Raw genomic sequence first — 23,707 nt, forward strand, 5'->3', positions numbered from 1 at the left:
TCTAGTCCATCCAATAAGGTAAATTTCTAATGTTTTTAAAATTAATATTTGATCAGTCAAAAAGAACATGTCTTAAACATTATGGAATGAAATGATAATGGAAGGGAAATCATTCCTACACGTAATTAACGTTTTTAGAGGCCTTTGTGAATCCAAGTTGTCTCTAGTTGTTGTCACTCAGGACAGGGGTCTTAGGCTCAGCTCACTTAAGTCATTTCATTCTTGCCTTTCCCAGCTTCCCCTTTCCATCATTTCTGATCCCACAAATTTCTAAAAACACACCCTTTTCCTCCCAAAAGTAGCAGGGAAGGGAGTGCTATGTGTATGGGGAACAGGGATGGGTATGTTTGTACGTATAGTTCATTTATTGAATGGCAGCGTAGCATACTGGTTAAGAGTTCAGGCTCTCCGGCCCAATTTCCCTAGTTACCTGCTCTGTGATTTTGGGCAAATTACTTTCTGTACCTCAGTTCTCCCATCTGTAATATACAGATAATACTAGTTCCTACCTCACAGTGTGATTGTGAGGATTAAGTTACATATTTTAAATGAGTTAATACCTTAGAACTGGTAAGCACTCAGTAACTGTAAGCTATTCATAATTTAGAATAAATTATTATTAATAATAATAATTACAGCTTCTCTCTTTCCTAAAATACACTTATTCATTAAGAAGAGAATAATGATGAAAGCTAGGAGCTGTTAAAAGGCCATTGATTGGATGTAAAAAGTGGAGTTTTATAATCGCAAAGGACCCAAGAAATTATTTAGACCATTGGTTCTTAGCCAGTAATATGCATCAGAATCACTTATGAAATATTATAAAGTCACAGTTACCCAGGCCCTCCCTTCTCACATCTACCAAGTCAGAAATGTCCACAGGCAGTTCCAATTCATCTTCCTTGCAAGAACCACTGAACTAATTCAAGTCTTTAGATTTTTTTTTTTTTTTTTTTTTTTGCGGTACGTGGGCCTCTCACTGTTGTAGCCTCTCCTGTTGTGGAGCACAGGCTCCAGACACACAAGCTCAGCGGCCATGGCTCACGGGCCCAGCCGCTCCGCGGCATGTGGGATCTTCCCGGACCGGGGCACGAACACGTGTCCCCTGCATCGGCAGGCAGACTCTCAACCACTGCGCCACCAGGGAAGCCCAAGTCTTTAGATTTTATGATGAGGAAATTGAGACTTAGAATAAATAACTTGCCTAAGACCCCAAGTGTAAGTGGAACCCAGGTAATGTAGCTCCTTGGTAAGTGATCTTCCTACTCTTCTATGTTGCTTGCCAAATATTAAATTTTAAAGAAATTAATATGGGAGTTTATCCTTCTCTCGGTAATATCAGGAAGAATAATATAGGTTTTAAAAGTATACTTTATTCAGCATTTATTTCAAAATAAAACTTACAATAAAAATAAATGCAGAGGACTTTTGCATATTTACAGTAGGATTTAAAGTGAATTTTGCTGTGCTTTTCATGTGGACGTTAGTTTTTGCCACAATGCTTGCTGCTAATTAGTACAAGGAAACACTGTGCATTTTTGCTTCTAACCCCAACCTCACAGATTGACAGGCAAACAAAACAAATGGTTTATAGGGCAAGGTAGGTTGTAGGAATTAAATTCTTCAGAGCTCTCAATAATAAAATATGCATTTCTTATAATTAGGATTGTTTTTTGATTTACATTAAAAAAATTTTTTTAAACCTTTGTGAAATATTCTTGGAATTTTCCAGTCCATGAACAGTCAGTGCAGGAAAATCAGTGGTTATTAGGTACAGTTTTCTTATTGTAGCTTTACTGATTGGTAGATTAAAAGTCTAAAAACTATAGCAAAAATTTTTTTCTGAATTTTTCTATTTGGTATTGAGTACTATGATACTATATCTCTTAAAATATGTTTTTCTTTAGCCATAATATAAAGGAATCAAAAAATACATTAGAACTTGGATGTGAACTTGTGCAAAGGTGTGAAATAAATTAAGATGACAGGGCAGAAGCAAGAAAATGGAGCTCAGATTAAATTTGCCCCTCAAAGCAGGCCTGTTTATATTTTACTGTGTTTGCTGTTATAAATTTATTTCCATGTATGTGTTTCTTTGCTAGAAATGATAAATAGCTGCCAGCCCAACTTCTGATTCTTAGGCAACTCCATTTTACCAACAAACCACTCATTTTGATTTGGTAAGTGCTATGAAGTCCACTATCCCAGATCCCCATCAACCTGTTTTAAACTGTTGTTGTTTCTACTGTCTTTGCCTGATTCCATACCCTTTGCTCTACATTTCATCTCAGGTTTGACCTTTGGATCTTTTTACCTGATGCATGTGTCTGGCCTCCTGGCATTTGACTACAGCCTGATCATCTTTGGTTTAGACTCCCCTTCTAATTCCAAGCTACCAAGATTTATACCCCGATTCCAGCAGTTCAGAAATTCCCGGCACAGCCACTGGCTGCTATCTAAAGGGGATCAACTTCAAACACTAGCCCTATATTATAAACATCCATTTTTTCATATGTTCAACAGATTATACTCATCACTACTATGTGTAAGGCACTAGAGTAATTTCTGGGAAATACAGAAAATTAATTAGTATTAGAAAGCTCCTTAATGCTCTTAAAATCTGGTAAAACAAATAATACAAGTATACAATGATAGTTTAAGATAGTATGTGTTCAACTCTTATGAAGTATTTATACAAACAAGACATTAATTTTAAAAATCTTCAAATAGAAAATCCTTAACCTGGAATTAAGGGGTATGGGGTACAAGAAGACATGACCAAAAGAACCTAGGATGTGATTCATGGATTAAAAGATTAGGAGGGGCTTCCCTGGTGGCGCAGTGGTTGAGAGTCCACCTGCCAACGCAGGGGACACGGGTTCATGCCCCGGTCCGGGAAGATCCCACATGCCGCGGAGCGGCTGGGCCCGTGAGCCATGGCCGCTGAGCCTGCGCGTCCGGAGCCTGTGCTCCGCAACGGCAGAGGCCACAACAATGAGAGGCCCGCGTACCACACACACAAAAAAAAGATTAGGAACACTGACAGGTGTTTAACTAGACTTTGGAGGTAGGGTAGGATAGATAGACACATGCAGCAAACGCATTCCAAAAAGTGGAACCAAACCAACAAGAGCAGAAAAGGTTAAGTTAAAGAAATTTTATGCGTATAGACTGGTTGACAGTATATGTAAGGAGTGGAAGAAAGCCTAGAAAAGTTGGTTGGAACCAGATTATGGAAGGGTTTGAATACTGAGGAGTTTAGAGTTGGCAAGTATGTTTTGGGGAGTCAGAAAGTTTTGAGCAGGAAATGATGATTGGCTTGATTTAGCAGTGCTATACAGGAAGGATTTGGTAGTGAGGATAGGCAGGCAGAGACTGCAAACCAGGGAATCAGGAGGCTAATACACACAGTAATATAAAGTAAGGAGGGCCTGGAGACGATTCCTTTTTTTTTTTTTTTTTTTTGCAGTACGCGGCCTCTCACTGTTGCGGCCCCTCCCGTTGCGGAGCGCAGGCTCAGCGGCCATGGCTCACGGGCCCAGCCGCTCTGCGGCACGTGGGATCTTCCCGGACCGGGCACGAACCCGTGTCCCCTGCATCGGCAGGCAGAATCTCAACCACTGCGCCACCAGGGAAGCCCTGGAAGAAGAGTTTTAAGAGGGCAAGCAGAAACATACAAGGCTTCTTGAGGCCTAGACTCCAAACTGACACACTGGCACTTCTGCCTCATATTGGACAGAGCAGGTTGTGTGACCAAGCCCAGATTCAAGGGGGCAGGAAATAGAATTCACCTTTTAGAGAAACTGCAAAGTGACATGGCAAAGGGCATGAGTTCACACAGGGGTGGAGAATTGGGACCATGAATACCATGGTAGGAATGACCAGAGCATGCTTGAAAGTAGAAAGGAAGGGATATGTAGGATACAGAAGAAAGTGAAGTAAGGAGGAAAGATCAATACCATAGTTCAGAGAATTAACCTTTGAAAAAAGGAAGGGTACTTCTGGGAGTGGAAAGAGGGGGATTCGATTGAATTAGATTTAACAAATTAAAATACAGGATGCCCAGTAAAATTTTAACTTCAGGTAAACAGTGAATAACTTCTGAGTATTAAGTATGTTCTATGCAATATTTGGTAGGCTCTCGGTACACAGTTTGCTATTTTTATTAGTTTAAATACCATTTAAATATTTCTATAATGCAGTACTTGGGACACATTTATCCTAAAATATGTTTCCTTATTTATTTGAAATTCAAATATCACCAGGCAACCTGTATTTTGACAACCCTACTTTGGATGAATTTTAAATAAAGCCATGGTAAGATAATCTACAAAGGGCTAGACGGGTGCATTTGGGGATTTAATCCTGGGAGAAGTTTGGAACAGCTGCTATGGATGCTGTGCAGTGTCAGTGAAAGGACTGCTGATCAGTAGTGAGGCCCACTTACCAACAGGCAGCACGACTTTTTCTTGGATCAGCAGTAATGCTTCACTGCTGGGGAGCAGTGGTAAGAACCGAGACAGCCAGTGCAGGCGACCACCTTGGTTTGACTGCGTAGGAGAGGCCTGGGGAGGAGTTTGGGGCATAGTTGAAGTGACTAGGGGTCCAGATTGTACATGGAAGCAGGTGAAACCAGAAGGTGAACTGGGAGGCAGAAGATGAACAATTATTCATTTTCATTGGAAGAGGTGGAAGTTCACAGAGAAGAAACAGAATTTATAGTCTTGGAAGAATAGTTCTGTGATAGTGGGGTTAAACATCCAATTTCATGAGACAGAACTGGAGCTAAATTTAAAGCAAGAGCTCTGGAGACAAGGTACCTAGTTTTGCATTCTAGTTATGTGATCTTGGTCAAATAATTAAATTTCTGTATGACTTAGATTTTTTTTTTTGGTAAAACATGAATAATAATTGTTCTTACCTCATAGGGTTACTGTGAGGATTAAGTGAAAAAAACTGTATGAAGTACCTAGAACAGTATGTCTGGTGTTTACTATGTTTTATTATTTTAAATACCACTTACATGTATCTATAATCAATAAATGTGAATACTTTAGAGAATATTATTTGAAAGACAGTGGCAAGTATACATTGTGCGTTCTGCCTTAGCTAACAAATGCTGTGTCTGGAAAATACATACACAGTTAGCTACCTGTTGAAGTTGGAACTCATGCAGCCTTTACCACTTAAGGTTGTTTTCTTTACTGTTACTACAAGAAAATAATTATCATGCTCAAGTCATATCTGTATCCTCATTTCCCCCTAGGTGACCATGCTTTGGGATTTTCATACTTTGAGTAATTCCTCTGGGCTCTACCACCCAGCAAGTTAAAGAGGACAAGATTCCTCCCTGGGGATTGTGGTTCTGGGAATGTGAGCAGTTTATTTTCATGAGAGCTGCACCCTGATGGGGCCTACGGTTAGGAGCTGTTGTGTGGGTGGCTGTGTTGTTTTTAGTCGTTTCTTCCATCCTACACTGTTGTTTATATATAAAGATTTTTGAAAAGTGAATGTTTTACGGGGCTGTTTTGCTTATACAAAGAAAATTAAAACAATTTCAAAGTAATTACTTGTGTTTTATATTTTTCTCTTTTAAAATAAATGAAAGTATTAATTGATATTGCCTGGAAACAAAATGAAGACCAAAGAAATGGCTACACTCTTAACGTTTTAAAATAAGGTAATGTTATTCTCTGTTTGAATGGAGCCTTCTAAGGAATGACCACAGTCTCATACACAATCGACTTAAATGCATTCTTTATCTTTAAAAGGAAGCAGAATAGGATCATTGAATAAATCACATGTGTTCACAGCCTTGTCTGATGAAATCATATACTACACAAACACATTATTCTCTAGTCAGGAGGGTAAGGGGACATTTGAAGTGGGGCTTGCCCTGGCGGAAACCTTTTTTTGTTTAAAAAATAGTGCAGTGAAAGACCACACAGTAGATGATAACAGAAAATATCTTCCATGCCTTCCTCTACCTTTATACTTTCTCATTCTCTTTGTTCTCTAAGGACATCTGTTGTAATGATTATTTGGTATAACTCATAGGTACATAGCAGAAGGCATATCATATTTCATTTATTATTTTGTCTATTATAATTATTGCTCTCTTTTACATCATGACATTGTAGGTTTTTAAAATACTTTGTTTATAAAAGATACGAAAGATGTTATACGAAATTTATTAGTTGGCTGTAGATATCTAAAGAGTAAATGTTTTAACTCTGAATTTAATAAAATTATATTTTAGGAAGTCTAGTAGACTTTTATCAAGCTACATCTTAAAGAGATAAATATACTGAAAGATGAATTTCATTTTCCTTTTTTACATCAATTGCAATGTTTTTTCTTTTTTTACTTAGGCATTTGAAAGATTCTTAATTATAAACAACATTGATAGGAGATTTGGAGGCTTGAAAATAGGTCCATTATTTCAAATGTTTTCAACATTTTGATAGCTGATTTGCTGTCTATATTATGGATTCAATTCAAAATTCAAGTTTTTACTTCTTATTAGGTGTTCTTATATTGCCTCACAATTTTGCCCTAGGTTGATCCCCTGAGGATTTTTGAAATTTATGTTTGAAAGGGTTTTTTTTAATGAAATGCAGTATTTTTATTTGAAAGAATTTCAAATAAATGTTATTTTTATTACAAAAATGTCAAACATACACAAAAGTAGAGCAAATAGTATGACAAACCCTCAAGTTATGTCTGAACTTTCAGTGATATGTTAGTACAGGTACTATACTACATTTGTTAATGCAACATGTTCAGGGACTCAAGAAATGCTGTGGCTTACTGCACACTTGAAAAAAGTTGTATAAATCAATTTTTTAAAAATAGTCATTTCCCATCTATAACAGATTGTGTTTCAAATGTTTGTTGGTCGTTAGCCAATTTTTGGACCTACAAATGTGTTTCTCATAGAAACAATCTTGAAATGGCTATTAGCTTTTCAGGCTAGCTCTCAGTAATTTATCTAGTTCACAGTTAAGGGAACCCAAACACCATTTTTAACATCATTTCAGTGAGAAAATGCTTCCTTTGAAGCATTTGAAGTCCTAGGGAACAGCACCAGCCATCTTCCCTTCCACTAAGTATGGGAGATCTGGGAGCACAGTCAGAAGACTGTAATGAAGAGTCACATCCACGAAGCGTCTTCAACAAAAGTAGCAGGACCTCAGAGAGGACAGCAGGAGTGTGGGGATGGGAGTGCACTCTGTACATTCCATTCTGAAATGATTTACTGTTTCCTCTGCCAGTGGAGTTTGTTTTTATCCTTTTTTTTTTTTAAGGACTTTTTATTTTTAAAAAAAAAACACCTTCACAAATACTCTGTTGTATCCAAAGTTTTCATTTCACAGACTTTTTTAAAAGCAGGCTTCCGGTTATTTTATTCTTTGAGTAAGTTTCTGACAAGGGGGGAAATTATTTTCACTGGCTGAGATATGCCTAAGACAACAGGAAAAGGTTCCTGACTAGTAAAACATAAAATTGGAATATAAACGTAGGTACTAAACTGCAAATAAGTCAGGTTGTTGGAATAATGTATATAGTGAACTTACAAGTAGTATTAACCTTTTAGAGTATCTAGGAATGACAAATGAAAGCACAGTTTTGTCATGCCAACCTATACTCTCAGTCTTCCAAATTGACCTTACATTCCTACTCTTCCAGGCTCTTATCCTGGCAGCTATTATAGGCTCCAGTCTTACCTCCTCTCTAGAGAACGTGTATGCTTGTGAGTGACTTGACAGCAGGCCCCCAATGCTATAGCTAGACTCATTTTCCAGAGGTAGTAATGCCAGTACCCTTACAGACAGAGAAAATCAAACATCCTTCGTGATGAGTCCGCTGAAGGTCCCACAGCATGATGTGCCACAGCTTCACTCTGACCCACGCTCCCAGAAGATAAAGAGGGTCCTGCTGTGTGTCGAGTCGAGTACTGAGCTAACAAGGTGCTTTACATATGTTACTGTATTAGTCCTCATAGTAACTCTGAGGGAGGGGGGTGCTGTCCTCATTTTACAGATGAGGAAAATTTCCAAGAACTAGTTAGCAATGGAGTTAGTGAGTGGCTGGATTCAAACTGGGTTCAAACCACTATGAGGGGGTGGGGGCTTCCCTGGTGGCGCAGCGGTTGAGAATCTGCCTGCTAATGCAGGGGACATAGGTTCGAGCCCTGGTCTGGAAGGATCCCACATGCTGTGGAGCAACTAGGCCCGTGAGCCACAACTACTGAGCCTGCGCGTCTGGAGCCTGTGCTCTGCAACAAGAGAGGCCGCGATAGTGAGAGGCCCGCGCACCGCGATGAAGAGTGGACCCCGCTTGCCACAACTAGAGAAAGCCCTCGCACAGAAACGAAGACCAAACACAGCAAAAATAAATAAATTAATAAACTCCTACCCCCAACGTCTTAAAACAAACAAAAAAAAACAAAAACCAAAAACCTTAAGACTCAGTTAAAACTTAAAAAAAAAAAAAAACCACTATGAGGGGAATGAACCCACATATCCCTCATTTGAACTTGCCCACCAAACCAGCTAAGGGAAGAAAACCAAAAAGCCTTCTCTGAGTTAGCTTTACACTTACCAGCAACTCTTAGAACTGTGGTTCCTCTGCCTGGGGGACCTGGGCCCTGCAGCTCCCAGAGCTAGCTCATATCCTCAAGATCCCCCCAAATCCAGGGTAAGCATGTCTCGTCTCAGCCCTTCTGAAGTCTCAGGTAAATGCCTTGCCATTATCACTAGGCTCCTGCAGCTAGAAACCCAGTCATCTCTAACCCAGATGAGGAAACTCTGGAGCTTGATATTAAGGCACGGCTCTGGAAGAACCCTTCAACTGAAGTCCCTTCCTGCCTACTGATGGGACTGAGAGTGCCAGAGAACAAGCTCCCCTGCCAACCAGCGTAACTCGGTAAAATCTGCGTGAAGATATAGTAGTCAAGAGGAAAAGAAATGAAATTCAAGGAACTGGAGTTGTCAGGTGATCCTACAAAGGAGCCTCTAGGCCCACAGACATTTTGTCTGCATTAATAACTTCTCCAGTAACTTCAAAGATAGCTACTTCTAGATCTCTGAATTCCTAACCACTGATGGAGAGTCCAAATTTAAGATACCAGGCTCAGAAACTCCCAGAAATAGCCTAGGGCAGTCTCAAAATATGTCCCTGGGAACTTGTTAAAAATGCAAATTAATGAGCCCATCTCAGACTTACTGAATCAAAAGTGGGGTCCAGGAATCTCTGTTTTAACAAGCCCTCCAGGTGATCCTGGTATTCACTAAGGTTTGAAAACCACTGGCCTAGGAAGATGAAGGATGATCCCAGGTTCTCCACATTAACCTAGAATTAACCTGCAACAGCTACCTGAGGTTAGATTCTACCCTCCCACCTCCCACCCACCTCTAACCAGTGCTGTGGTTAGAGTCGGGTGACTCTCTCAACCAAGACTAACTGCCTAGTTGCTCATTTTTTCCCTTGAAAACTCCAAGGAAAATTTTGGGTAAACAGCAGATGACTGAATTGAAATTTTAAAACTCATTGTTTATGATAGGGGAATTGGAAATAATTTAAATGTCTATTAATAGGGATTTGATTAAAAACAAATTCTATGAGGATTGGGACCAATGCTGACCAACACTACGTTCGCTATATTCTCATTGCCTAATACAGCATAAGTATTCAATATTCATTAATTGAACGCATAAGTGAATATATATTCATATACCTTCAAATTCTGAAATGCAGCCTTTAAAAAGGTTTTCTAATAGCAATCTCATTCCCACATATTTACCCCAAAACCTGAAAGCCAATGTTTATAGCAACTTTATAATCGCCAAAAACTGGAAACAACCCAAATGTCCTTCACCTGGTGAATGGATCAGGAGGGGACTGCATTTGAGGAAGTAGTTGAGGGCACCTCATTTTACATGTTATTGTTTTAATTATAAGAATTTGTGTATTATATAATTAAGAAATAAACAACATTTTATAGACTGGCAGGATAAACACCCAAAATGTCATCAGTAGTTATCTCTGGTTGGTAGGATGACAAGTGATTTTTTTTAATAGAAAAAGTTTATTTTATAGAAAAATTAATTTCTAATTTTTCTATATAAACAGGTTATGCTTTTATAACTAGAATAAAAAGCAAGTTATTTTAAAAATGGGGAGTGGGAAACCCAGGAAGCATGACACATGAAAAATTTATACAAATTAGAAACGTGGGGAACTTCCCTGGCAGTCCAGTAGTGAAGACACACACTTCCATTGCAAGGGGCATGGGTTCCTGCTAGGGGAACTAGATCCCTCAGGCCACACGGTGTGGCCCAAAACAAAAAAAGAAAAGAGAAAGTTATAAAAATATCCAAAATAAAGTCTCACTGGAAAAAGAATTTGTATACTCCCTCCTCAAATTTAATGTCCATACAGATTACCTGGAGTACTTGTTAAGATGCAGATTCTGATTCCAAGGATTTGAATTTCTAACAAGCTCCTGGTCCATAGAGCACTTGAACAACAGGCTGTAACACTGTGTTGTCAAAAGAACAGCCACTAACTAGCCACATATGCACTTGAAATGTGTAAAATACACATTTTGAGATGCACAAGTGTAAAATACACACTGGATTTTGAAGACTTAACACACACACCAAAAATGTAAAATATCAATTATATTAATTACATGTTGAAACAATATTTTTGGACATACGGCGTTAAATAATATATTAAAATTAATTTAAGCCAGTTTCTTTTCATTGTTTTAAAATGGCTACCAGAACATTTTAAATTACATTTGTGGTTTGTATTTTTTGGCTTGTATTTTATTTTTATTGGACAGCACTGATCTAGAATAACTATTAACAGGATTTTACTTCACTCTGGGTCTTAAATCACTAAAATAATGCAGGAAAAGGATTAACACCTCATTAATGACCAATTGGCAACTTCTGTATATTACTCATTAAGTAAACATCCTTAGGATTTCTTAAAATCTATAGGTAGAGGTTGAGACAAATAGAAATCGTAGAATTTTAGATCAGAAAAGAAACTTTAAGGTCGTCAAGTTCAGACACCTTGTCTTATGGAATTATTTATCAGTTTGACAAAGATGTATTCAGTATTTAATATCTGTAAGTACTGAATAGGTACTTAGATGATGGGCAAGTAAGTAAGGTGAGCGCCTACCCTGGAGAAGCTGAGAGTGATGGTAGTGGTCTGTAATGGCACCCCATTAGGCATGTGGACAGAGTGTTCTCAGACACAGAGGCAGAGGCCAACACAGACTCCATTTTCCTGAGGAAGAGCTAACAAGCTCCAAACAAAGAGGGCTTACTTGGGCTGGCTCTAAGTTTCCCCAGGTTTTATAGCTTCTGTTTGATATCAATGATGCACATAAGGCTTTAGGATTAGACATGTATTTAAATAATCAACATAAGGCACGCTCTCTCCTCTTTCACACAAAATAGATGCACTATTATCAGATAGCAAGGAAATTTAAACCTGAGAAACTTTGGAAGTCTGAACATGGTTGATGGAAGCAGAATGAAATTTGGAGTGTAGCACAGCCAACCTTCAATTATGTGTGCAAATGAGGGGCAAGAATTGCTGAGATGATTAAAAGCTATGAATAAAACAAGATGCTCAGTTCAGCAATTATTTTTTAAAACTTATTTATGAGGAATTTTTATATCGGGGCATTATGACTGAAATTTTTTCTTATTTGTTACATTTCCTTTCTGTGAAGGAATGAAAAGACAAATTTAGGATAAATAATAAAGCATTTCAGTGAGCTATAAAAATTCTTGTTACTTCAAGTGGTAACATGGGCTGAAAATATGAATAGCCCTTTCCAATTTTTTTATGTTAAAATCTGGGTCCCTCCCCCCCATAATATTTCAAGCATTAGTAATGTAGTGCTTCTTTAAATCAGGTTGCTTTGGTATGCATTCTTAACCTACAGAGAAGCAGCTTCAGAGGACAAGCTTCCCTCAGTACATCCACAGAACCAAAGGCCCTCGTGATCATGGGTTGGATCTAATCTGAACATTTGTATTACTCATTTTCAACCAATATTTTTAAAACTGCCCATCTGGAAAAAGTCAAACCTACCTGAGAATGGCTGGACAGCCCTTGCCCAAGAGTGAAAAATTGCCTAAAGACATTTAAAACCAAAACTTGAACTAAGCAGAATAAATAGTTCTGCTGAGGAATTGTAACTACATTCCCCTGTCTTTGAGAGTAATTGGAGGGACTTCCCTGGTGGCGAAGTGGTTAAGAATCCACCTGCCAATGCAGGGGACACAGGTTCGAGCCCTGGTCCAGGAAGATACCACATGCCAGGGAGCAGCTAAGCCTGTGCGCCACAACTACTAAGCCTGCGCTCTAGAGCCTGTGAGCCACAACTACTCAGCTCGCATGCCGCAATTGCTGAAGCCTGCGCGCCTAGAGCCCGAGCTCCGCATCAAGAGAAGCCACCGCAATGAGAAGCCTGCGCACCGCAATGAAGAGTTGCCCCTGCTCTCAGCAACTAGAGAAAGCTGGCGCGCAGCAACGAAGACCCAAGGCAGCCAAAAATTTAAAAAACAAAAGAGTAATTGGAACAGCATATTTAGAACCCAGAATGTTTGCTTAAGAACCAGCAAGTTAATTTGGTTAATTTTGCCTCATTCACACCAAAAGGTAGAGTGTATTGAGTCTTCAGTTGGCTTTAAATATTCCTAATGATTTTTTAAAAATCTTATTCCCACACATGAGCAGCAATTATTCCAGGAAGTGGCCTAATCTTCTTAAATAATAATCTGCCATCCCCCCACATAAAAAGGGAAAACCCATTACAACATCATTTTAAAATGTATCTGTTGTAAAGACACCTGTTCTTTGGATCAACATGCTGGGGGTGCAGGAGGTACCCATCTTGGAATATCGACACGTAGAGATCCCGAATTAGGGGCATTTGGGATGATGAGACATTTACAAAAGGTTTAGATTCTGGAAAAATATATGTAAGTGTAGTCCAATAATGTGGTAATTTAGGTATGAATTCTTTTTTTCTCAAATACAGAGTTTTAGGAGAAGATGTTTTAGGAGAACCAACACACTGCTCATGTCTTGTATAATACCAAGCTTGCTTTGCTATTTTCCTGAGTTGCATCAATAGAAGAAATATAAAATGATAATTAGTCTCCTTGCCACCTCATCAGAGGTTTTATAAATTTATAATTTTGGCATGTTTATGACACAACTTGCACCCTTATTTATTTCAGATGATTTTATTAGCTGGTATCTGCAGGCTATGAAAAAAACTCACTTATCTTTTCTAAGCTTTCCACATCAGTTGGTCATTAGAAAATTCATGGTCTTTTTGGAAAAAATTCTAACATTCCAGCCTCTTAAATAAGTATATTTTCCCTCTATGACATTAACCTTAAGTTTTTACTTCAGCTATAATTTTAGAGTACAGGTAAATGGGAAATACACATAATAATAACTGCATTTAAATTTATAATGTGCTGAATCTCTTTTGAAGGAAGTCTTGTAATAAAGAAGGAATTCAAAACAGAGAACCTCAATCTAGTTTCTGCAAAAACATAAGAAAGCTACAAATCTGCCAACATTTCATTCACACTGAGCTATACATTTCCTAGGCACATCTACCCTTCCTAGCAGGCAGAATTTTCTTTCTCTCTCCAGAATAGAATATGGATAATAAAGATAGATAGACATTGGTAATTACTTGGCTTCAAAATTATGCTTTCTTCATGTACATAGATTCAGGAGCAAAATGTTTAGAGAACTGTTTCAAATGTATCGTGGGTTGTGAAGACCAACCATGGCAAATCCAAACTATTCATTCTCTTACTCTCCTAATCCACTGTTTCATACCTTCTCCTCCTCAAGCCACCAATACCTCCTTCCCTCTTTCCTTTTCAGCCCTTGTGTCCTATTTCACTGAGAAATAGGAGTAATCAGAGAAGAATATCCACAGATCCCCTGGCCACCAGCACAGTCACCTGCCAGTATCTGTGCATATTCTCTGCCTTCCTTCCTTGGAATGAAACTTATCAAGCTCTGTATCTCTGCGGCTTGTGCACTAGATCCTATGCCTTCCCCCCTACTCAAAGACAGTGAACCCGGAACCTTCCCCTCTCTCCTGCATCATCGTTCCCACCTTCTCTACTGGCTCATTCGCATTCGCATGAACTGCCACCACTTTGGTGGAAGCAGCTCTCAGCGCTCTTCCTGGATTCTCGCAGTAGCCTCCTGAGTGGTCTCCTTCTTTCAGCCCTTGCTCCCCTTCGATCTGTACTCACCTCAACAGCCAGAATGCTTCTGTGAAAATCCAAAATCTTGCTGCTCCTTTGCACAAAACCCTCCAGAGGCTTCACATCTCACTGAGGGTAAAAGCTAAAGTCCCTTCCAAGGCTTTCAAGACCCTACTTGGTCTTCCCTGCCCTCGGCCTCCCCTTACCCTCTAACTCAATCTTCTGCTTTTCTCCCTGGGCTCTTCCTGCACGAGCCGCAGGGACCTCTTCATCTTCCCTCCAACACCAGGCACACTCATACCACTTGTACCAGATTGTTCCATGGTTCGTTCCCTTACTTTCTTTTGATCTTTCCTCAAACACCACCTTCTCAATAAGGCCTTTCCTGTCCACTCTTTAAAATGGCAGCTGCCCCTCCCCCACCCCACCTTCCTTGCTCTATTTTTCACTTATTCCATGTGGTGAAATACTATGTATTTTCACCTGTTAATTGTTGTTTATAGTCTGTCTGCCCCCATCCCAAGCAAAATCCATGAGTGGATGAGACTTTTTTTCCTTTTTACTTCCCTCCCATATTCCTGGTATATTCCTGAAACATAGGAAATGATCAATAAATATTTGCTGAAAGTATGACTCTGTTTTTATGAGAACGTAACTGGAAAATGATGTGGGAGTATTAGTCATGCTGACTAAAACTTTAAAATCTATTTCATCAATTCTATTGTACAGACATAATTTAAAATATACTTTTAGCTTCAGTTGGGTCTCTATAGGCATTTCTTTTCATTTAGAGGTATTGTGGGACTCTCGTATACTTTAAGAGAAATATACTGTGGGAAAAAAAGGTGTGTATCAATTCCTTTTGAACTCTCATATCTTTCAATAGCTTGCTATTTAAATTTTTTTTTAATTCAATTCAGACATTCAAGTATTTATACTTATTTTTTATGGTCACTAATCAAAAATGATCTGCTATAAATTTCACTCTAAGCACTGCTTTATGTGCATTGTACAAATTTTGATATGTTGTATTTTCATTATTATTCAGTTCAAAATACTTTCTTGTAATTTCTTCTTTGACCTATGGGCTATTTAAAAATATGTTAACTTCGAGATATTTGGGGATTTTGCACATGTTTATATTGACTTCTAATTTAATTCTATTTTATGGTCAGAAACCATATTTTTATAATTTCATTTTAATTTTTTTGAGACTTGCTCTACGGCCCAGCAAATAATCTTTCTTGGTGAATGTTCTGTGTGCACTTGAAAAGAAATGCATATCCTGAAGTTTTCAGATAGGGCATTCTACATATGTTAATTAGACTAAGTTGGTTGATTGTATTATAAAAGTCATGTTTATCTTTGCAGATTTTCTATCTGTTCTATCAATTATTTTGTCAGTCAAACAGGAGTAGAAATCTCTGTTAGTGTGAATTTGTCTATATCTCCCTTTGGTTTTGTTAGTTTTTACTTCTTGTATTTTGAAGCTCTATTATTAAGTAAATGCATATTTAGAATTGTTATATATCTTTCTGATGATTGACTCTTTTATTATTATGAAACATCCCTCTTTATTTTTGGTAATATTCTTTGACCTAAAGTATACTTTAATATTAATATAGCCATTTCAGTTTTCTTATAATTAGTGTTTATATTGTCTATATTTTTCAATCCTTTTACTTTTAATCTATATGTTTAAAATGTATTTCTCATAGACAGTATACAGTTAGGTCTTGCTTTATTTTCCAGTGAGATTTCTCTGCCTTTTTTTTTTTTTTTTTTTTTTTTTTTTTTTTGCGGTACCCGGGCCTCTCGCTGTTGTGACCTCTCCTGTTGCGGAGCACAGGCTCTGGATGCACAGGCTCAGCGGCCATGGCTCACGGGCCCAGCCGCTCCGCGGCATGTGGGATCTTCCCGGACCGGGGCATGAACCCGTGCCCCCTGCATCGGCAGGCAGACTCTCAACCACTGCGCCACCAGGGAAGCCCTTCTCTGCCTTTTAATTGATGTGCTTAGTCCATTTACAGCTACTATAATTATCGATATGGTTGATTTAAGTCCGCTCTCTTGCTCTTTGTTTTCTATTTATCCCATCTGTTTTAAGTTCTTTTTTCTCCTTTTCCTGCCTTCTTTTGGGATATTTGAGTATTTTTAAATCATTCTATCTTCTCTATTGTTTATTAGTTATGCCTCTGTTTTAGCTTTTTAAGGGTTACTTTAGGGTAAAACACATGTCTTTAACTTACCACAGTCTACCTTCAAATAATATTATATCAATACTATTCACCTTACAATAGTATACTTCCATTTCTTCCTTCCAATCCTCTGTGTTTTTGTTGTCATTTTACTTCTGCATATGTTTTATACACCCACAGTACATTGTGATTATTTTTGTTTTAAATAGTTAATAATCTTTTTTTAATTTATTTTATTTTTTGGCTGCACCACACATCTTGTGGGCTCTTAGTTCCCTGACCAGGGATTGAACCCAGCCCCCAGCAGTGAAAGCACAGAGTCCTAACCACTGGACCACCAGAGAATTCCCTAAAATTTATTTTATATTTATCCATATGTATACCATTTCCAATGTTCATTCCTTTGTGTGTATTCAATTTTCCATCTGGTATTATTTTCTTCAGACTGAAGAATTTTCTTTACCATTTTTTGTAGTCCAGGTCTGTTGGTGACATATACTCTCACTTTTGTTTGTCAGAAAGGGTCTTTTTTTTTTTTTTCAGTTTTTAAATTCTTTAATTTGTTTCAAAGTTAAACCCAAGACACATTAACTTCATAGGAAATCCACTGAGAAATGTTTTTCTAGGCTGAACACCTCTTTTCCTTTAGTCTCCCCCAACAGAGCATGTACATGTTAGTTACTTTCATTTTATAATTACTGCTGTCCCACCACTACACCAAGATCACCTAAACTGTGTGTGTAGTATCCTGAATGTTCTTAGTTATACCCTAATTTCACTAACTGCAAAAGATTTTCTGGGATAGCCTGTCACTTTAATTCTTTGGCTACTTTTGAAGATGAATTCCAAAGAACTCTTAAATGATTCTCCTTTGTTGGGGGGGTGCTGGTGGTAGTATTTTATAGGCATTAGCAACTGACACCTGGGGCTGTGCTGATCCCATCGGGCATCACTGGGAGGCAACCTATAAAACCAAAGAATCACTTGATGCAGCAGCCAACTAAGTGACTCAAAACTGAAGGTTAAATTTAAAGAAAAAACTAATTTAGAGAAAAAATGGTAATCCTAGAGGAACTCATTCTAAGCAATCAATCATTATGTGTGTATGTGTGTATGTGTGTGTGTGTGTGTGTGTGTCTAAGGCACAACCAGATCAATTCAGTGCAGCCTGGTAGGTCCCAGATGACTCTTCTTTTCAGAAGACTGTGATCTGAGGGAGCAGAATCTGGCAAGTGGCCAGTACCAGTAAAGAGCAGCCATGAAGTGCTGGCAACATTTATATTCAACCCCCTTCTGCAGTCAAACCTACAGGTTCTGGAATTCCCTGGCGGTCCAGTGGTTAGGACTCATCACCCTCACTGCCAAGGGCCAGGGTTCAATCCCTGGTAGAGGAACTAAGATCCCACAAGCTGTGCGGCACAGCTTAAAAATAAAAAGCAGAGGGACTTCCCTGGTGCCGCAGTGGTTAAGAATCCACCTGCCAATGCAGGGCACACGGGTTCGAGCCCTGGTCCGGGAAGATCCCACATGCCGTGGAGCAACTAAGCCTGTGCGCCGCAACTACTGAGCCTGCGCTCTGGAGCCTGCGAGCCACAACTACTGAGCCTGTGTGCCTAGAGCCCATGCTCCACCAAGAAGAAGCCCACGCACGGCAAGGAAGAGTAGCCCCCGCTCGCTGCAACTAGAGAAAGCCTGCGCACAGCAACGAAGACCCAACACAGCCAAAAATAAAATAAAATAATTAATTAATTTTTAAAAAAACAGAAACAAACCTACAGATTCACTTGGGTCCCACAGAGCAGTCAAGTCCACTCAGAAGCAGACTATAACCCAGCAGGTAGACTTTCCCACTTGCTAACACGTCCAGAAAGGGTCTTTCTTTTGTTTTCATTTTCAAGGTTACATTTTCTGCATAAAGAATTCTAAGTTGATGATGTTTATTTATTTGCATGTTTGTTTTCTTTCAACACTTGTCTTCTGGCTTGCTTTGTTTCTGATGAAAAATTGGTAATCATTCTTATTTCTGTTCCCCTCTATGTAATATATCTTTTTTTCCTCTGGCTGCTTTTAAGATTTTCTCTTTATCATTGGTTTATGGCAACTTAATTATGATGTTCCTTGGTGTGATGATCTTGTGTTTATCCCTCTCGGGGTTTATTGAATTTCTTCAATCTATGGCTTAAGGGTTCTCATCTACTGTGGGAACATTTCAATCATCATTTCTTCAAATATTTTTTTCCTGCCACACTCTTCCTTCTACTTCTGAATTACACTCCTTGATGTTGTTCCACACTTCACTAGGGCTCTGTCCTTCTTTTATTTCTCCCCAGTGCTTCAGGTTGTATAATTCCCATTGTCCATTTTTTAGGTTCACTGATCTTCCACAGTGTATAATCTGCTGCTGTAATGCCCTTCTAAAGAAATTAAAAATTTTTTATTTCAAATAATGCATTTTCAGCTCTAGAAGTTATATATGATTTTTAAAACTTCTTAATGTTTCTACTTTACTTGTTTCCAAATTATTTCATGTTTTCTATTACATCCTTGAACATATTTATAAGAGATATTTTAAAGTCCTTTTCTATTAATTGTAATAGACTGAGTTTATCCTAGTTATGAGTTACATTTCCTTGCTTCTTTATGCATCTACTAATTTTCTTTGCTGCTGGACACTGTACTCACCATACTGTTGAGCTTCTAGACTTTCTAGTCTTCCTTTTGAGAGTATTTTGTTCCAGCAGGCAGTTAATTTACTTCCAGATCAGCTTGGTCCTTTCAAGCCTTGTTTTAAAGCTTTGTTAAGATGGTTTTTTTTTTTGCGGTACGCGGGCCTCTCACTGTTGTGGCCCTTCCCGTTGTGGAACGCAGGCTCTGGACGCGCAGGCTCAGCGGCCATGGCTCACGGGCCCAGCTGCTCCGCGGCATGTGGGATCTTCCCGGACCGGGGCACGAACCCGTGTCCCCTGCATCGGCAGGCAGACTCTCAACCACTGCGCCACCAGGGAAGCCCTGTTAAGATGGTTTTAAAGCAGATGGAGTCAAAATTTTTCTTTAAAGGGCCAGGTAGTAAGTATTTTAGGCTCTACAGGCTATATATAGTCTCTTTTGCATCTTCTTTTGTTTTTTGTTAAACAACACTTTAAATCGTAAAAAACATTCTTTTCTCAAAAGGCATTCTAAACCAGTTGGATTTGTTCTGTAGGCTGGATTTGCCAACGCCTGTTTTAAAGAACTCTTTAGGGCTACTTTAGCTTTACGTTTATAGTATGGCCTTTCTGAAGTCTCTATTAAATGCTGTCAGTCAGGGACTATTCAGTGTCTGAGATTTTACCCTACTTGCAAGCCTACAACAGTAGCCTAGGTGCCGGCAGAAAACAGGAGACTCCTAGGTCAGAGACAAAGGACTTTATTACAGCACAACAGGCATCCTGACCTTCATATTCTCCTTGGTTTCCCTTGGTCCCTGTACATCATGGGGGCATTGCAGAGTGGATCCAAGTGGATGTTACACACACAGTGGATCTGTATCACAGCTGAGGAACCCTGAGCTTAGGAAACCTCTAATTTTATAAGATAGCTGCTAGCAAACCTGTCCAAACTTTGCCCTGGAAGGAGCCATTCTCTTTATTACCCTGGTCAGGAAACAAATTTGCCCTTTGTCCTGGGGGGTGACACTATAGCATCAAAAGGCTATTGGGGGCTTCTCTGGTGGTGCAGTGGTTGAGAATCTGCCTGCCAACGCAGGGGACACGGGTTCAAGCCCTGGTTTGGGAAGATCCCACATGCCGCAGAGCAACTAGGCCCATGAGCCACAATTACTGAGCCTGCGTGGCTGGAGCCTGTGCTCCGCAACAAGAGAGGCCTCAATAGTGAGAGGCCCATGCACCGCGATGAAGAGTGGCCCCCCACTTGCCGCAACTAGAGAAATCCCTCTCACAGAAATGAAGACCCAACACAGCCAAAAATAAATAAATAAATAAAAAACAAACAAACAGGGGCTTCCCTGGTGGCGCAGTGGTTGAGAGTCTGCCTGCCGATGCAGGGGACACGGGTTCATGCCCTGGTCTGGGAAGATCCCGCATGCCGCAGAGCGGCTAGGCCCGTGAGCCATGGCCGCTGGGCCTGTGCGTCCGGAGCCTGTGCTCCGCAAGGGGAGAGGCCACAACAGTGAGAGGCCCGCCTACCGCAAAAAAAAAAAACAAAAAAAAAACAAAAAAAAAACTATAAAAAAAAAAAAGATTCTTGTTCTTTATTTTTTTTAAAAAAGGCTATTGGATATACAAATATCCTTGGAAAGGTAATCTGGGACAAAATTGTCACAAGACATGGAAAAATGCCATAGAAGATTGTCTCTTAGCACCAGCATGTTCAAGAGGTCTCTCTACCGGTTGGAACTCAAATGCTTCCCATCTCTGTTAAAGTGTTGCTTAAGTCTCAGATCCCCAGTAGTTCTTTCTCTGAGAGTTGTTCTTCTCCCAGTAGTTTTGCCTGGCCTTATGGGGTCCTATCTTATGCATGTGCATCTTAATATTCAAACAAACACTCAAGATGACCCTTACGCAGATTTCTGGAACTCTTGTCTCTGCACGTCTTTCTCCTCTCTGCTACTCTGTTCCTCAAACTGCAGTTACTTCCTGAGCTCCAATCTCTTAAACTCAGCAAAACCACCATCCTCTGCTTAAGTTTTCCTTCTTTGTGAATTCACAGAGAGCCTCCAGGCAGAAAGCTGGGGCATTTGTGGAACTCAACTCATTTGTTTTCTTTTCCCAGGAAACAAAGTCCCATACAGCCCGTTGTTCAACTTCTGAAAATGGTTGTTTTATGTATTGTTTTATTTTTATAACTTTTTATAGCAGGAGATCTAGTCTGGTACTGCTTACTCTATCATTGCACAACTGTCTTTTTAGCATTAACTTCTTTGTGTTTTGGAATTTTGATTTGCACAGTCACTGAGTGGGAGTTATTTCTGTTATTCTTTCTTACCCCATCTCCAATTTAATGAATATTTTCATCTGCCCTTATCCCCATTCCAGGCTCCAGTCCAGAAACAAGATCTTAAAATGGCTTTAGAGGACTCCAGTTCCGTATCGATATTAGGAATATGTCTAATCTAGTAACTGAGCCAGCTGGTATCTCAGTTCACTTGCTGTAATGATGTTTTTTGTCCTTTTCCTTTCCTGGGTCCACTGCTTCTGATAAACCCACAGCTCCAGGAAGTATATTGGCAGTAGTTTTGTCCAGCCTCCTTTTGTGAGGCTGGGAAAAGTCAGGTGACCAATCATCACTGGTTACCCGGAACTGTGGATTTCCGGAAACTCAGGAGTTTCACTGGTAAAGCAGAGAGTGTCCTAGGGAAACCAGGATGGTAGGTCTGCACCAGTTCCTGGCTTTCAGAACAATGCTGGCTTTGGTCTCCATCTTGACTAGAGCATTTTAGCCTTGGTATTCCACCAGAGCTAAATTTCCAGTTGCCACTAGCTGTTTCAAGACCCAGGCCCTGATAGGCTGAAGCTTTAGTCCAGCTCACTGCTTTGCATTTCTGTTGTGTTTCTAGTGCTCAAAGATGTTTATCTTGTTTTTTTGAGCCCAGTAATGACCTTTTGGTTTTCTCTTTTTCTACTTTATCTGCCTTACCATGTGTTTAGAGCATATAGGATGAATTGAAGCATGAATTCACTGTGCCACCTGACTGGAAATTCTACCGATTCTTTTTCAATTTGATATTGACTTAGTTTAGGAAATAATGCAATTTAATAGCCTGCTTTGTTTAGAAACCCTCCAAGCCCTTCCAGTCATTTTGAGGGACTTCAAATGACAGAAATTCAGGTGAATAGTCTCTGTCCATGCAGTGGCTGAATTCTCTGTTTGAGGGCATTGTAACTCTGTACTTGAGTTAGCATAGAACAAAGGAGAAACAGCATCCTAACTGTCCTCCATTCCACAACTTTCATCAACTTGGTTGATGAAAATGACATCAAATACTGCTTTACCATCATCTCCACTTCCACTTACAGCTACTCTCCTTTTCTTATTCATCCCTTCCTGAAGACGCAGAAGGAAGAAAGTCAAAGGGAGGCTTGGGGCAGTGGTTTCCAACCTCTTTCTTATGCAACCCTCAAACTGTTTTTGGAGAATATGTGGATTTTCAGACCCTTTGACATAACTATGGAGCCCTCCCACATAGTTACTACCCTTGAAATTGAGCAAAAGGAGCAGGATAAGCCTTTCTGCTTCCTTGTTTGCCTCAGATTATGCTGTCTATATTCTTTTAGGTGGAAGATTTTTTAAAAGTGTTCAGCCTTTTGCTGTTGCATTCTGTTGACAGTAACAATCCAGTTATTTGTCTTGCAGACTTGCACTGTGATCTACAGTAAGCATTCAAACTATTTCTACTGGATTAAAGAGTTTTTGAACATAGGGGTTTTCACATTTCAAACCCAAGTACCTAATATCATGTAAACCAAGCTTCTATCATAATACAAAACTAGTGAAGTAGCAAAAATACTTTCTAGAACAAAGTAGTTCACATAACCATCTTAGCTCTACTTAGAAAAATAGTCCCATCACCCAGCTTTGGACTTCTGTTTTTAGCTGAAGTGGTGGAAATGTGTACGTGGCCATTCACACTGAGACATTTAAAAGTTGGTATCTTTAAGAGCTAGTCTATTTTTAACAAAAATAAAACAAATATGTGAGTTAACTGCTCACGTGATGGAATTAAATATTTTCTGGGAAGTAATTTAGTAAAAACCAAATGATTCAAGAAATGATTACCTTATTGTTTTGTTAAAGAAACTAGATGGAAAACGCCTTGTTGGGTACCTTAAAATAACTCCATAGGTAGCTGGTCTGTGACTCCTGACCCGGGTTGGGGGTGTGTGCGGAAAAGTTACAAAATGAAATAGAGAGCCATTAGCAATTGAGAACACACTTATTTAACTGGGACTAAATATTGCCAGACCAAGTTTTGTGCTAAAATTAGACATTGGGGTTGGTCCAATAGCAGCACAAGTTATAATCCTTTAGAAATCATAGTCTGTTGGTTCAAATCAGGACACCACAACATGAGAATATAAATCACTTACATCTCCATTGCAGGACAGTAGAGTTACCAAAGCTAGAATTACTTCTACTTAAAGGTTGGATTTTATTTTATTTTTTAATTTTTTGCTTTTCTTTCATATATGAAAAGACCCTTTGAAAATGATATTTAATTACCTACTGCTCTGGCCC

General features: G+C 39.2%; 1 protein-coding gene across 3 annotated transcripts in view; it reads right to left on the minus strand.

The window, feature by feature from the left end:
* The window catches only part of REV3L (REV3 like, DNA directed polymerase zeta catalytic subunit), a 247,878-nt gene that overhangs the window by 194,626 nt on the left and 29,545 nt on the right, over window positions 1-23,707 (minus strand). The gene's annotated exons all lie outside the window — the stretch shown is intronic.

The sequence above is a fragment of the Mesoplodon bidens genome (assembly GCF_964165515.1).
Source record: "Mesoplodon bidens genome assembly, chromosome: 12".
In the NCBI taxonomy this organism is placed as follows: Eukaryota; Metazoa; Chordata; class Mammalia; order Artiodactyla; family Ziphiidae; genus Mesoplodon; species Mesoplodon bidens.